The sequence below is a fragment of the Equus przewalskii genome, chromosome 1 (genome assembly GCF_037783145.1).
Source record: "Equus przewalskii isolate Varuska chromosome 1, EquPr2, whole genome shotgun sequence".
Taxonomy (NCBI): Eukaryota; Metazoa; Chordata; class Mammalia; order Perissodactyla; family Equidae; genus Equus; species Equus przewalskii.
Window position 1 is genome coordinate 100,871,711 of NC_091831.1, and position 15,623 is coordinate 100,887,333.

The 15,623-nt window shown below is 40.4% G+C and overlaps 1 long non-coding RNA gene across 7 annotated transcripts; it reads left to right on the forward strand.

Moving 5' to 3' along the window:
• Window positions 1-400: 400 nt before the first annotated feature.
• On the forward strand, window positions 401-15,203 carry LOC103550098 (uncharacterized). 7 transcript variants are annotated; one of them, XR_011539963.1, is made up of 8 exons: window positions 401-1,268; window positions 4,138-4,436; window positions 6,324-6,518; window positions 10,720-10,925; window positions 11,043-11,119; window positions 12,211-12,304; window positions 13,533-13,615; window positions 14,601-15,203. It is a non-coding gene; the product is annotated as an uncharacterized lncRNA (long non-coding RNA). The 7 variants fall into 7 exon arrangements; XR_544689.2 differs by lacking the exon at window positions 13,533-13,615 and having other exon boundaries at window positions 419-1,268; window positions 14,601-14,819; window positions 14,952-15,203; XR_544688.2 differs by lacking the exon at window positions 13,533-13,615 and having other exon boundaries at window positions 402-1,268; window positions 12,084-12,304.
• Window positions 15,204-15,623: the final 420 nt, after the last annotated feature.

Genomic DNA, 15,623 nt, shown 5'->3' on the forward strand with positions numbered 1-15,623 from the left:
CAAGGGAGTGGAAGCAGGATGAACACTGAAGATAGAAACAGCTCACCCTGTAAGATAGCCTTGAAGTAACCTTCGAGTGGTGTGATACAGATTTTAAATGAGTCATTCAATTATTCACACATAATATTTAAGACCTACTATGTGCCAGGCACTGTTCTAGGCACTGGCATTGAAGCAAAGAATGAAACTGTTATAGTGTCTGCCCTCAGAGCCTTTACTTCTAGCTATGGAAAGAAATACAGCAAACATAAATATGTGCATACGATGAGTGTGGATGGTGGTAAGTGCTTTGAGAAAATAAAATAGGGTATTATGACTTAGAAAATAAAATAGGGCATTATGACTTAGGGCTTATGGAGTGGGAGGTTAGGGACAGCCTATCCTGGGAGGTGACATATGAGTTGAGATCTGTGATGAGAAGGAACCAGCTATGTAAGGATTTGGGGAAGGGTGTTCCAAGCAGGAGGAAAAGCAGTTGCAAAGAGCCCACAACAGGACACAGCTAGGTGTGTACTAGGGCTGGAAGGAAGGCCAGCATGGCTGGAGCAAAACCCTGAAGGGGGAATTTTAGGAGCTGAGGTTGGAGAGGGGGAACCATGTCCCTCTGTAATGGGAGTTCTAGAGTTGAGCACTCAGTGAGATCTGAAAGGAACAGAGCAAGTTCAAGCTGGTTTTGGGAGAAAATAGAGGTTAAGGAAGAGTAACGTATTCAAAGCCACAGAAATGGTGAAACTGTGGCCATTTCATAGCAAAGTAAGCCTGATGCGACTGGCTTGAAAGGCAGAAAGATCTAAGACAAACATAGATTAGGGTAGAAGCAAGGGGAACCCTCAATGGCAGCAATTTGGCCTTCACAAAGCAGGGAATAGGGACTGACTCCAGGTTTCAGAGCAGCGAGGCATGTGATGAAAAGGATATTCATGGAGGAAGAGCTTGGCAGGGCTAAGCGAGGCATATTAGAGGGCGGGAGAAGGACTGAAGTCATGATGGAGTCAGTGTTCCCACAGTTGAGTGGGCATCTGAACCACCAGAAGGGCTTGTTAAAACTCTGCATGTTGGGCCCTGTCCCAGAGTTGCTGAGTCAGTAGATCTGGGGTGGGGCCTGAGAATCTACATTCCTAACAAGGTCTCAGGAGCAGCTGATGCAGCTGGTCCGGGCACCACATTTTGAGGCCCACAGTCCAAAGCAACCCTGACGGACACAGGATCCAGGGTTAGGGGACCAGGCTTCAAGCTTGATGCTGCTACAAGAGGCTGTGTGGACTCAGGTAAGTCACTTCACCTCCCTGAGCTTCTGAGTTCTCATCAGAAAATGGAGATAATAATAAGTGCATCCAGTTTAACTGAAAGAATGTATTTAAGATACCTAACAGATTTCAGTTTAACTGAAAGAATGTATTTAAGATACCTAACAGAGTGTCTGATGTATTAAATGCTTTTTAGTTGAATTGAATCTGAAATGATGAAGATTTGGATCATGTAAGAAATGGAGAGGAAGGGATATATTTAAGAGAAAAGAAAAGGTTTTTATTTATTTTGTTGTGTTTGTTTATTAAAGCAAATGGCCTCATTTAGCGAGGTGTATGCCAGCTGGAGTGCATCGAAGAGTATTTTCAAGTTAATGCCACATTAAAGTCCTAAGTGGAAACTGGGTCATGAAAACAGCTAATAATTTCATAAATAATGACAAAAATCTCTAGTTAATTATAAAGAATAGTTCTCAAGTATCATGAATTTATTGGTGAGAAGACCATGCATTATGTGTTTAAAAGACATTTAAAAGCATTCTGGGGGTTTCATAATGATGAAATATTTGAATCAAGGTGTATAACTCAGGATTCTGAGAAAAGTTACTTGTTTGGTTAATAATTCTACAGTGAAAGTTTGGTTTTGTGACTTGTTTCTGTTTCTCTTAACCTTACCCGGAAAAAGATAAAAAGAGTTCGCCATAATTTTAAAAGTCTTTATTTAATGAGAACTCTCCATGTTCCCGGCTCTTTTCCAAAGGTGTCCAAGCATTAACCATTTTTATCCTCTTCACTTAGGGACCATTATCATCCTCACCTACCTCGTGGGGAAACTGAGGCACAGGCATTAAACAATGTGCCTAAGATTACAAAGCACTCAAGAATCAGAGCCAAGGCTTGACATTTTGCTGTCCAGCTCCAAAACCAGTGCCCTCTGTACTATGTTTCCTTTCCCTCTACTATTGGGATCTTCAGTGTAGAAACTCAGATTGCATAGGTCTCTTTAGATAGGACTTTAAAAACTCAGAGGCTGGAAGGTAGGAGTATAGAAAGTTAGTACAAATTAGTGAGGAAAACTCCAAGAAAGCAGCAGGAGTAAAGGCTACAGTGAAATAGAGAAAAAGTGGCCCATCTACAGGAGCACCTGTTGCTCTTCTCTAGGAAAGGGTCCACGAGAAACAAAGAGTCAAGAGGACAGCGACTTTTTTTTTGCAATTGTTTCCGCCACCGATTTACGCCTAGTGCTAAAGAGACTACGTGGAAAACAGCACGTGCTCAAGAATATTTGTTGAATAAAGAAATGCAGAATTCAAGAATGTGATCCAAGCATAACTAGGTTCTTCATTCTTTTAATAAAGCTCAATATCCAAAATTTATATGCAATTGCCAGATTTATCGATTAGTCCCTTAAAAAAAATAAGAAAGCCATATAGGCAAATAATAATAGGCTTGCAGGCCGCGTTTGACCAGTGGATGGGATGTGGTCCTTGACTAGCTAATTTGAGATCCTCATCCTGCGGTAAAAAGCCATTAACTATGTGTCAGTGGTATATTGGTGGTATATTGATTCAAGCATTGTTCTAGAATTAGATTTAGTCTTTGAGAAAAACTCTGGATACAATTTAAAAAATCCATACAGAGTGCATGATTGTGTAGAACAGAATTTCTAAGTTGTATTGTGGCATTTCCAAGTTGTAATTCCAGTTATTGTACAGTTCTGCTTAACTTTAATTTGTTTGGCATAGAAAAATACTTCCATGACTTTGATTATGTAAAGCAGTTTAGAAGATACATTTAAGAAGAACTAATATGCCTTAAGCTGCATCATCCTTCTTTTAATTTCAAATGCCAGTGGCGAGGGAAGGAAGCCAGTTTCTGCTTGAGACACCAAGTTCTAGAAACAAAACAAGAATGTTTGGTGCAATTTATCACCCCAATCCAACCAGCAGGATAGTGCTTTGCCTTGGCTATTTTTCTAGGTCAAGTATTTTGACGATGTCCACGACCTTGAACTCTAGAGTTGTAGAGGGACAAAAGAAAAAATATCCTAGAAGCTGTGTTTCCACTCCTTATAAATGTAATGTGATTTGACTAATAAACTAAATTTAGCGTGAAGAGAACAAAAGAACACCTGATTTCAGATGAATGCTTAAGCGAGAAGACAGGGAAGAGATTTTCTTAGTCATATTCATAACTTGGGTTGAAATATTTGCAAAATAAACAAGAGAGCCCGGGCATGGCAAAGACTGGGGGTCCCGTCAAGGAGAAGTCAGCTAGAGAAAGTTTTCCAGGTGTCTGGAGGTGAATCCTTTTTAGCTGAGCAAAGTCCTTGTTTGACCTGACAATTTCACATTGTTGCTGAGGGCTTGGTTCATAGATACCAAACTTCTCCCTCTGCTTTATTGGTTTTGGCTCCGATGACCTCTTCTAGCAGAGCAGCCTCTTTAACGCCCTGGAAGCCTCATCATCATTAATCACTTTGGGATGAGATTTTTCTTTTTACAAAGTGCAGCACAAAGAAAGGAGGCTGCTCCCAGTAACTCCTCCGACACAGTCCATGGGAGTGACTCTAACAATCAAAGAAGGTGCATAGAGAAAAATGAATGTCAGGAGCAAGAATTGGAGAAACCATATTAACTTTCATGCTTGATTACTGGAAATCAACATATTGGGGTTAGGAATCCAAATGCTCAAGTTCTATCCCAGGCTTTGATAACTATTCCCAGCTGATTACTTACCTTTCACACGTACTGGTTACCTCAATAATTGAACAATATTTGTGTTTACATCCAGGGTTATTATGAGTATTAAAGGAGCTAATGCAAGCCAAGTACCTGGCACAGAATGCTTAGTCATTAAAGTTTATGTATCATTGTTATTATATTACCAGATGAGAAAATGGAGCAACAAGTTCATGAAGATTTAAAATAAGGCACCTCTGAGAATTCAAATCTGTTACCCAGGGCCACCATGTTGAACACTACCCGGGTTGCACATTGTATAACTTTCTGCTGCATCATCCACATAAACTAGGATTTAAACGGCGCCCCTTGGATTTGTGCATCATGGCAGGCCATCATCCATTCAAATTAAGAACACGGAAAAGGATACCGATGTGTTAAACCACCAAAGAACATTGAAAACTAGTCTATTGTTGTAGATGTGATTAAGGTGTTTGTGGTGTTAAAGGTAATACGGCTCTTAATACTTTGCCTAGAATTGAAAGTTGATTTGAAGTTTTAATATGGCCGCTGCCCCAAAGATGAGTCATTGTTTTAGTTCTATTCATAGTGAACATTTCGTTATTTTGGAAAAGAACGTAGAGAAGGAAAGAGAATCAAAGTGGGCTCTACCTCATAGAGCTGTAAAGACTGGATCCTTGGTACAGAGCTGTACTCATGATGAGCGCTCTGTAAGAAGGAGCTAGCAAAGTTAGTGTTAGCATGACTTTTGGACTATTCCAGAAGATGTAAAGAGAAGAAGGTGGATATGATTCTAGCATCACAATAAAACAGACACACAGAGTGTTTTCTGAGTTTAACAACCTTAACAAGTTTCTCTATGCTCATCTAAAGAAATATTGCATGTCCTCTTCATCCTTCTTCTTGTGCCTTCTTGCTAACTTTGTCTTTCCACCTTTGCAATCTTTATGCCACACACACTACCAAGAATTACACATACAGATGAACAGATACCAGCGTAAAAACACAGGAAAAGGTAAAGCTCCTTGCCTCTCAGTGACTAGAGGTGTGCCTCTAGGCCCAAGGCTGCATGTCATGTTGCTCACGGGCAGGTCATGTCAGTCCATTGACATATTCATCAACTCAATTATTAATTCATTTGCCAAATATTTTTAATGCCTAGTATATGCCATTCCAGTCTCTGAGGATGTGATGACAAATATGACACAGTCCTTGTCCTTAAGGTGTCCCTATTAAGTGAATGAGTTTACATAAAAACTCTATATTTTATGAATGGAGATACATCAGTATTCTAGAAAGAAGATGCAGTATGTCCCCATAGTGGCATCCTTCCACCTATCCCCCAAAAACCTCTTGACGTATATATCAAAGCAAAAATATATTAATCAGTATTTTAGTTGTTTATTGTATAAGCACACATATTGCCTCTCTCTCATATCCTTGTCATGGATTAGAATGACAAGGCTTAAAGCCCATGGGCTCCAGGTAACTCTCCCCTACCCCCAACTTTCCCTTCAGTCTGCTCTACCTGTTGTGTAGAGTTAGTCTTTCCTAGAGGGTCATTTAGCCAGAACTCCTGTTTAGAGGAATGCTGAAAAGAAGGGTAGCATCGCAGGAACTTAAATGTAGCGATTCTTTAAGACTGGAGAGTTATATAAGAGTTTCCTTCTCAACTGAAAGAGGAAAGGTCTTTTAGCGGGTGGTGGGGATAGTGAAAGGTGAACAATTGCAGAACACAGTCAATTTAATTTAACATGCATGTCTCACATCCTATTCTGTGCAAAGTGCTATATTCTTATGTGAGTATGAAAGTGACTATGACCTGCCCTTCCAGGTAGGGTGTTCCTTAACTCTTGGACATAGGGAGAAATACACTTGTAATTTCTAACAAAGTCAGGCAGGTGCTAGTGAAGAGAGATAACCATAGCTCAATCATCTGGAGAACTGGGAAAGCAAAGGTTAAGTTTAACAAAAATTAATGTATATATTCTGATTTAGGTAAATATTAGGGTGTATCCCTATTTCTACCTGCTTCCTGTGCCTTCTCTACAATGGGCTTTACTCTTTAAATGTTTAATTAAGAACATGAGAAAGAAGTGATAAGACTTGATAAACATATACTGTATGCAACCACCATCACAAACACAGCATAGAACAGTTCCCTCACCCCAAAATGTCCCCATGTGCCTATTTGCATTGCAGTCCATACCCTCTCCTCACCCATTGTCTACTGACAATCACTTTTATCACTATAGTTTTGCCTTTTCTACAACTTCAAATAAATGGAATTATAGGTAGTCTTTTGTTTCTGGCTTTTTTCTTTCTTTTCTTTTCCTCCCCTCAAAATCCCCCAGTACATAATTGTATATTCTAGTTGTAGGTCCTTCTGGTTCTGCTGTGTGGGACACTGCCTTAGCGTGGCTTGATGAGCAGTACTAGGTCCATACCCCGGATCCGAACTGGTGAAACCCCGGGCTGCTGAAGCTGAGCACGGAAACTTAACCACTGGCCATGGAGCCAGTCCCTGGATTTTTCACTTAGCATAATGCTGTTGAGATTCATTCATGTTGTGAGTATCTGTAGTTTGAATTATTTTATTGATGAGTAGTGTTCTGTCGTATGGATATACAATTTCTTGGCCCAATCACCAGATGATGGACACTTGGGTGCCTTCCACTTTTAGGCCACTGTGAATAAGATGCAATAAATATCCAGTTCACATTTACATCTTTATATGGCCATAGGTTTTCATTTCTCTTGGGTCTAGGACTGAGACCTCTGGGTCATATGGTAGGTGCACGTTTAACTCTTTGAGAACTTGATGAACTGTTTTACAAAATGGCTGTATCATTTTGTACTGCTACCAGCAGTGTGTGAGTTCCTGCTGTTTTGCATCCTTGGCAACATTTCCTGTTGTTAGCCATTCATTTTAGCCATTCTGTTGCATGCATGGTAGTATCTTATTGTGGTTTTAATTTGCATTTCTCTGATATGAATGTCTTTTCAAGGGCTTGTTTGCTACCCACATATATTCTTTGGTGAAGTGTCTGTTTAAAACAAATGTATACAATAGAAATTTGTGCTAGACACTTGCTGTGGACCGATTGTGTCCCCCTCGAATTCATATGTTGAAGTGCTAAGCCCCAGTGAATCTGTATTGGAGATCGGCCCTATAAGGAGGTAGTCAAGGTTAAAGAAGTCATAGGGTTGGCCCTAAAATGAGAGGATTAGCGTCCTTATAAGAAGAAACACCAGACAGATCACTCTCTCCCCCTCTCCATCACGTGAGGACATGGTGAGAAGGCAGCCATCTATAAGCCAGGCACTGTGCCCTCACCAGAAACTGAATTGCCTGACACCTTAATCTCGGATTTTCCAGCCTCTAGAACTACGAATAAATAAATTTCTGATGCTTAAGCCACTCCTTAGAGTATTTTGTCACAGCAGCCTGAGCAGAATGATATAACACTGGAGAAATTTTGGAGTCTGAATGCTATAGAAACTTTTAAGATATTGGCATAAATATTAGTGTTAATCTGAAAAAGATCCAGAAATGAATTCTGATTCTTCCAATTACAAGGCATGTGAATTTTGGCAAGTTACTTCATTTATCAGAGCCTCAGTTTCCTCATCTGTACAAATGCAAATATTATATCTGCTTCCTAGATTTTCTGGAGAGAATTAAATAAAAAATATGTCTAGTACACCTAGTGTAGTACCTGGCATGAGCTGGTGTTCAGTAGAGAACATTAGGTTCCTCCCTTACCCTAAAACAGCAGTACCTAAACTAAACTCTGCTCCACTGCTTCCTGAATGCTCTTGGAATGACTCAGCAGAGAAAGGTTGTGGATACCTTCATGTGTATTTTATATAATATCCCCAAGAGGTAATACTGCCTGGGTAGGAGTGTTAGTTTAACCTTCAACCCCAAATTTAAAAACGGCCTACTTACTTAATTTTGAACTTACATCTTCCAGAAGCAATGATAGCCACCTTTCCCCTCCCTCATAGGAGAAAGGTAAAATAATTTCACTTATTTCGTCATCCAACAAAACTGGAAGGAAGTTTATATTTTCTCCAATGTACAAATGGGGAAAATGAGGCTGAGAATGGTTAAGGGAACTTCTCAATGTCACAGAACTAATAAATGTCCTACAGGGGACTCAAGTCAGAGGCTGCTTGTTGACAAAGCCCCCATTCCTTCCCCAGCACCACAGTGTTTGTTGTAAACCTTGAAGGCTGCTTCTGGAAATGGCTGGAGAAGGAGGGCAATGTTTCATGCGTCAGGCCCACAGTCGTGTCCAGCGTGTTTCCTAAGGTGGATTTTCCACTTGGTCCCTCCTTCCCTTCAGCAGGAAGATGTGAAACAGCCACAATTTAGCCCCAGGTGCTCTTGGCTCAGCAGAAGGAGTTCTTGGAAAGCTGGCATGGATGTTTCTCTGTCCCACACTTACAGTAATTACAAATAAGGGTTACTTTATGTGGTTGCTCCCACCCTATAATCTTGTTTTCAGTTGCCAAGATTAGTAAATTTGAGCTTTGATCACTGGGTTGGATTGCAAGTCTAGAGTTATTTTGATCGTAACTTCTCTGAATTTCAAAATTAATTTTAAATATTCATTGTGGCCATACATCAGTTTCAGAATTTGCTAGCCTGATTTCAACTATCCATCCTCTATCTCTTTCAGTGGACCTTTGGAAGCCTTTGTGATTAAGATCTTTAGTTTTGTTTTTCCTTTTGTTTTTTTTCCTTCTTTTTCTTCCTTCCTTCCTTCTTTCTTTCTTTCTTATTTTCCTTCCTTGCTCCCTCCCTTTTTTTCTTTTTTTGAAGTCAAGCTGAATTGAATTATGTAAAGACTTAAGAGGCAATATTTGCAAATAGACCTATAATTATCTTAAAAGTAAACGAAAAAGCTATTTATACCAGCAGTCACTGAAATATACATGTTTAGAGTGGAAAATATTAGTAATATGGAGATGATCCATAAAATAAGACGGCATCTCCAGGTATTAAGACAGAACTGTATTAGCTAGATTTTAAAAGAAAACTTTGAGATTGAAGATATGTGATATTCAATCCCTATTAAAAGAGCTCTTAAAGTGAATCCTTAAGCTATCTTGTATTTATCAAGCTCAAATAAACTGACCATGGATTTAACTCTGTGCTATGGGGTTGCCAGACAAATAATCAAGACCTTAAGGCCTGTGAGAATAAGATGGTGGCTAGCTTATCCTTGTTTCTCCAAAGGATCTGGCACAGAAAAGATACTTAGTAAATATCTGTTGAATGAAGGCCAAGTTGGTTGCAAAGGTAAAAATTACATACGTGAAACGAATCTTTTGGGACTTTGTGGTGTATCAGTTAGAAATGTGCTGGTTGCAGCAGCAGAAAAACCAACAAAATAAAGTTGCTAAAACTAAAGGGAATGCATTGCTTCACAAAAGGCCCATCCCTATGGCCTTGTGGATAAAACCCGGCAACTGGCTTAGCCCTAGTCTTGTGCTCCGACTCTTGAGCCAGCTTGTGGCATCAAGTCCCCTAGAACAAGTTGGGGGATGGAAAGAAGAAGGAAGTGTGCTGGATGACAAAGACAAGAAATCTCGAAGTGCATGCCGGGGGTATGTTGAGTGCTGCAATTCTTCAAAGAGGCGGAGGGCATCTGGGTGGATGTGATAAGAATACTTTACAGAGAGGCCATATTTGTGTCTGGTACGTAGACTGAATTTATGTAATTTTACAATAAAGTAAGATAAAGTTATTTTGCAAGAACTTTGACAGAAACTTGGAAAATCAAAAAAAGCAAATAAAAATTTTACTGTAAGGTACATGTAACCACCACTGTTATTTGACATATTTACTTGTACTTAAAAATTCATGCTAATATATACAAGTAAAATAACATATGTAATGTGTGTATGTATATGCATAAACATATGCTTATATAATTAGGATCGTAACATAATTCTATTTGTTTATATTACCTAATTAGGATCAAGGTATATATACATTTTTTGGTGCTACTTTTTCACTTAATATTATATTTAGGAATTTTCTTAATTCATTGACAATTCTTCTAAAATTATTTTTGATTGTTGAATTACATAATCTATAGAAATTAAGAAGTAGGGAGGATAAGAGACGCAAAGAAAACTTAGGGCATTTTCATGGGATATTACATAGTCTTGTGGAGAAAGATATAATTTGGAGAGATAGAATGAACCCTAAAGTTAGGCAAAAAGATAAAGTGGGTTCTTGAAAATCAAGTAGAGAAGTTTAGATTTGATACTGTAGGAAAAGGAAAATCTTCAAAGTTTTTTCCTCAGAGGTTCTTATGATTTGAGTTAAGCTAACAGTAGGTTAATCAGCCAAAATTATTCAGGATCAATATGAGGAAGCACATAGATTTTTTATTTTGAGATCAGAAAGAGAAGGGAATTAAAGCATGTTGCTTTCCCACTTTCCCACTGTGTGCCAGGCACCATGCTAGATGTCCTATGTAAGAAACACAACATGTGTTCTCCCATAGGATGGGAGAATTGAGCAATGCTGTGTTCAAATCCCGTATCTGCCACATCTAGTGTGATCTAGGGTGTAGGACTTAACTTCTCTGAGCATGAGTCTCTTCACTTGAAAACAGGGATGGTAAACCTTACGTCACAGAACTGTGGTGAATTCTGAATAGCATATGTAACATGCTTTGTACAGCATGCACAAAAATAATGCCTATTTGTCTTCCTTTTCCTCCACAAATGATGATGGGATATGACAGGAAAAATGGTTCTCAAAGTTGGCTTCACAATGGAATTTGACTGGCTTTAAAACCCACTGATGTCTGAGCCCCACATCAGAGGTCTGTGGGAGTGTGGAAGACTTGAAAATCTTCCCAGGTGATTCTAATGCGCATTCAAGATTGAGAAACTCTGGACCAAAAGTTCAAGGAAAGAACAAATCCCACACAGTTTATGTGGGGAGTTGGTAAGATATCAGAATTAAAAATTCACAGAATAAATTATCACTGTGGAATGGCTAAGGCAGTCAGACGGAAAATTGCCGTTGGCTGAGTTTACTCTGCATCTCTGTAACATTTCTTAGCAGTGCACCCTGACCAAGGAGAAGGATGACGGAAGGCCAATGGTGGATGTGCTCCCTATCTGAGAACACCACAGAAGGTCAGAGCCTTACCATTCTCTATGCTGTGGTATGATTACTTACCTACCTGTGCAACAACTTGATGGTAGGGAAGTTACCCAGGAAGTAACACCTAATAAATTGACCAAGAACATAATTACAGTGGCAGGCCCAGTCATGTAGTGGTTTAGTTCATGCACCTGCTTCTGTGGCCCAGGGTTCATGGGTTCAGATCCCAGGCGTGGACCTACACAGTGCTCATTAAGCCATGCTGTGGTGGCATCCCACATACAAAACAAAGGAAGATTGGCACAGGTGTTAGCTCAGTGACAATCTTCCTCAAGCAAAAAAAAAAAAAACCCAAAACAGGAAGATTGGCAACAGATGTTAGCTCAGGACCAATCTTCCTCACCAAAAAAAAAAAAAAAAGAACAGAAGTGTATTTAATTCAGATGGACAACACAACCAGCATGCCCAAGAAAAGTCTTGAACTTTTGAAGGGTCTCTCCCTGGAGCTCAGTCTGTCCGATAGCCTTGACTCGCCAATGAGTCTCCTTCACAGGCACTGTGACCTTCACCAAGGGCCTTGTATAAACGGTGAAGTAGGGAGGCCAATCATGCCCCCACCTTCCAGACAAGCGGAGTCAGTCCTGGCAACCAAAGAGATGGCAGAATCCATTGCCAAAATGCCTCATAGCCAAGAGCAGCAAAGCATCTAGAAGATCCAGATATTAGTCTCAATTCTTCACTCTCTATAACACCCTGCAAAATTCACTTCACTTATCTGGCCCTGATTTCCTCAACTATAACACAAGAAGGTGGAATACATGACCCTGTGGGCTTCCACCGGCTTTTCAAAATGAAGAGCAGGTGAGGGTAGACATGCAAACAAGGCTCCTTGCAGAGAAAGATCCCTGAACATTAGAGATGCTTACTAAGTACTTCTTCGTGGAGGAATCAATGCCTTTATTCTCAGTGAGTCTCCCCGTCTCTCCTCTTACTTAGGTGCATCTGGAAGCCAGTCGAGTATTGTGGCTTCACAGCTTGCGTGGAACTTCTCGTTCTCTCACTGATGAGCTGTGGAACTTTCAGCAAATTAGCTAATGTCCCTGTGCTTCTGTTTCCTCATCAGTGATCTGGACATCATTACATCCCACAGCATCTCAGCGGCACTATGAAGCTGTGTGAGTCAAGGCAGACAGAATGCCTCACGCAGCGATGGGCACGTAAGTCTTAGGCCCTCTATCATGCAGGTTCTCAAAATCTATCTTTTCTGTGTCTGTGTTTCTACCTTTACAAAATTGCATCATAACATACTAGTTATCTATATCATAACTATTTTGTCCTTTCTGGAAAATATTTCTTTCCTAATGCCTACAAGAAAGCTGAACACACAGTGAAGGTACTGTGATACTGATCATAGCAATGACATGGCCGGAAAGGCCAAGATTTCTGCCTTGCAGAGAACAGGATCCAGACAAAGTCCTGCAGGAGTTCTGCTGTGGACCTACTGCAAGACTTGGAGGAGTCAAGTAACTATCTCAGTATTCCAGAATGTCAATGTTAAAATGGGAGCAACAAGCATTTTGAGGAGTAATGTCAATGAAGAGTGATGCTTCTTACATAGCTAGGAAGACAGAAGTATAAATTATTAATGCATTTGATAAAGATTTCTTAAAAGATCAAACTCCAAGTCTTTTCTTCCAAGTCTTTAAAGCCTTTTTCTGCACTGGGGGATTTTTCACTTACTGCTGGCAAGTCCTCAAGGTGATTTGAGAAAGGCATCTTGCAGACTGGGAGGCGGAGAAGTCTGCCTCACCCCCATCAGCCCTGTGAGCTGCGACTGCAAGCACACGTGCACGCGCACACACACACACACACAATCCTTCAAGAAAATGAATGACTGAACGTGGGGCTCACATGCGTCTTTGCAGGCACCATCCTAGTGACCCCAGATCCTTCACACGTCTAAGTCCTACACAGAAAGGAGTAGCGGCTGTCCAAGGCTTCCAGCAGGTGCGGAGGAGGGTCTCCCACACTGCACATCCTGAGCCCGGTTCCCCTTCCATTTATTTCCGTGGCACTGACTATGTGTGCAGCGAGCCGTGCTGCAGCGGAGATACCCCAGAGAAAGAGGAAACCCGTTGAGCTATTTTTCACCATTACATACTTCACTTCCTAATAAATGAGATCCAGAGCATGCAAACAGCCAGTCTTGTAGGTCATCATCTTAGGGAAAATCACAGACCTAACGCAGCACAAAGCAAAAAATAAATGAACCCAGAGGAGAGCCATTCTGGAGAAATTTGATACCATAATTCTCTTCTCATAGCATTCTGTCCCTCCCTAGAAGGTTTTGTGCCTTGGAGATCTATCAGGGCTCTAAGGGTGGTTGAAAAATAAAAAAGTGCTAGATCTTTCTCTGTCCTCATGCCAGCTTATTTTCCCCAGCAGAAAGAGATTTATTTATATGTAAGAGCAGACAAGTTGAGACCAAGTCATATTTCACCTGATTCAAGCCGTGTGATCACTGATCGGTAAGGGGCATGACTTATGAGGGTTTTATCAGCTACCTATGCCAAGCAGCACATCAGAATCTGTATTTCAGGGCTGTAACAGTGCTGGAGTAAGTGGGCACGTGACATGCCCATCCTTGCCCAGCAGAGCTCATGGATTCTCTGGCGCCTTGGCTTTTGGTGGCCTTTTCCAGTCTCTGGGCTTTTCCTTGTTCCTTCAGAGGAAAAGCCCACATTTAGATGCAACTTTGAAAGTTGAGGTCACGAGCACTGCTCGCTGTGTCAACTCAGGGAATCAGTGGACAGTAATGCAATCTCCCCATGTTCACCAGGGAATATAATATTTCACACAGAAAATAGCAAAATACTCCCACGGCCCCGGGACAATATCCTGAAGTTGTTTGAGGTGAAAGAAAATAACTGTCTTTGGGGCAAAAGAATTTAGACTCTTTAGCAGCAAACTTTTGTTGCCTTTTGTCTGACACCATCTGAATATTTATTCAGGTCTATTTCAGGTTAGAAAAGGGAATGGCTCTCGCGCACAATCTTGTGAGATTTCTTTGCCCATTTTTTGTTGGCCCTAAAGCCATCTGAGATGATAAATGAGGCTTTTCTGGCCAAAGGCTTGCAATTTCCTATTATATTTTAAAACGACACCTGGTGGATCTCTAAGCCTCTGGAAAATTCTCAATGCTCTGTCCTCTTATTTGGACAGTCCTAGGGGAAAAGAGAGAAGATCAAGCTAGGTCTTAATTTCTGAGTATTATCTGTTCGTGGATGCTAATATTCAGAGAAATGGAAAGCAGCTACTCTCCTGGTTAAGGGAACTAGTAGAGGAAAGCCCACTATCTAAACTATGTGTGAACTGGTTCCCAGTTTTTTTCAGTGGCTAAAACACTATCCCTCCTAACAACTAAGCTTCATTTACCCTTTTATAAAATATAAGTACTAGAGGGATGTGTGAGACTTTAATTCCTTAAAAATGTCACATCCTTTTCCTCCCCAGCTGAAGTGACCCAGACAGCTTGAGGGTGAGAGAAGAGAGTGAAAAGGAAGTCGAAACAAGAGCACTAGGCCACCATTTCTCTCTTATGCCATCTTGATACTTGCCGCGATGCTGAGGGATGTGGAAGGAAAATCAACCAACTGCAATTCAAGAGACGGGGGTCGAGATGTACATGATTCTACAGAAGTCATCCAACAGTTCCGAGTTCTACTCTTCTATGTAAAATAGTGAAATGATATTTACGCTTTCTAAGTCTTGAGCTTGTTAGGGGGAAGATTTGGGCAGACTCTGTTTCACAGCTCCTGGTCACAGGGCAGCCATGACAGTTCTGTCTTTGCTTTGGTTTAATAGGAACACGTGACTTCTAGCCAATGGAATGTTAGTGGAAGGATGTGTCGGATAAAAATCTCTGATGAGTGATCCTCCATGCTGATTTCCCAAATGCCAACCGAATGTAGAGGTTTCCAAGGCCTAAGAGGAGGACAGAATCACGCAATAGGAGTCTGGACCCTCAAATTGCCATGAGGAAGGCTGTGTTCGAACCAAGAACACCTGTGTGGGACTTTACAGAAGTAAAAATAAACTTTTTTGTATGTTAAGTCACTGAAGTTTCATGGTTTGTTTATTACAGCACTTAGTATTACCCTAATTAATGCGAGGATCAAGTGGGGAAAAAATGGATTTAAAAACATTATGCAAACTCTAAAATACTGTACAGATTTAAGGGTTTTTACTGGCTTTGGTTGTGTAAAGTCTTGGGAGTAAGTGCTAAAGTTATGTTGAAATAAAATACTATTAACAGATATTTATTCAATGCTTACTAGAGGATGCAAATCTTATGTAGCTTATCTAATTTGTTCCTCTTGGCCACCTTAAGTAGATGTCTTTCTTTATTGTCATTTTTACAGTTGAAGAAAGTAAACTTCAGAGAAATGAAGTCACTTACCTGAAATCATACAACTACCAAGGGCTGAGGGATTTCATTAAAGTTTTATTTTTTTGTTTTCCAAATCTACTTTTGCA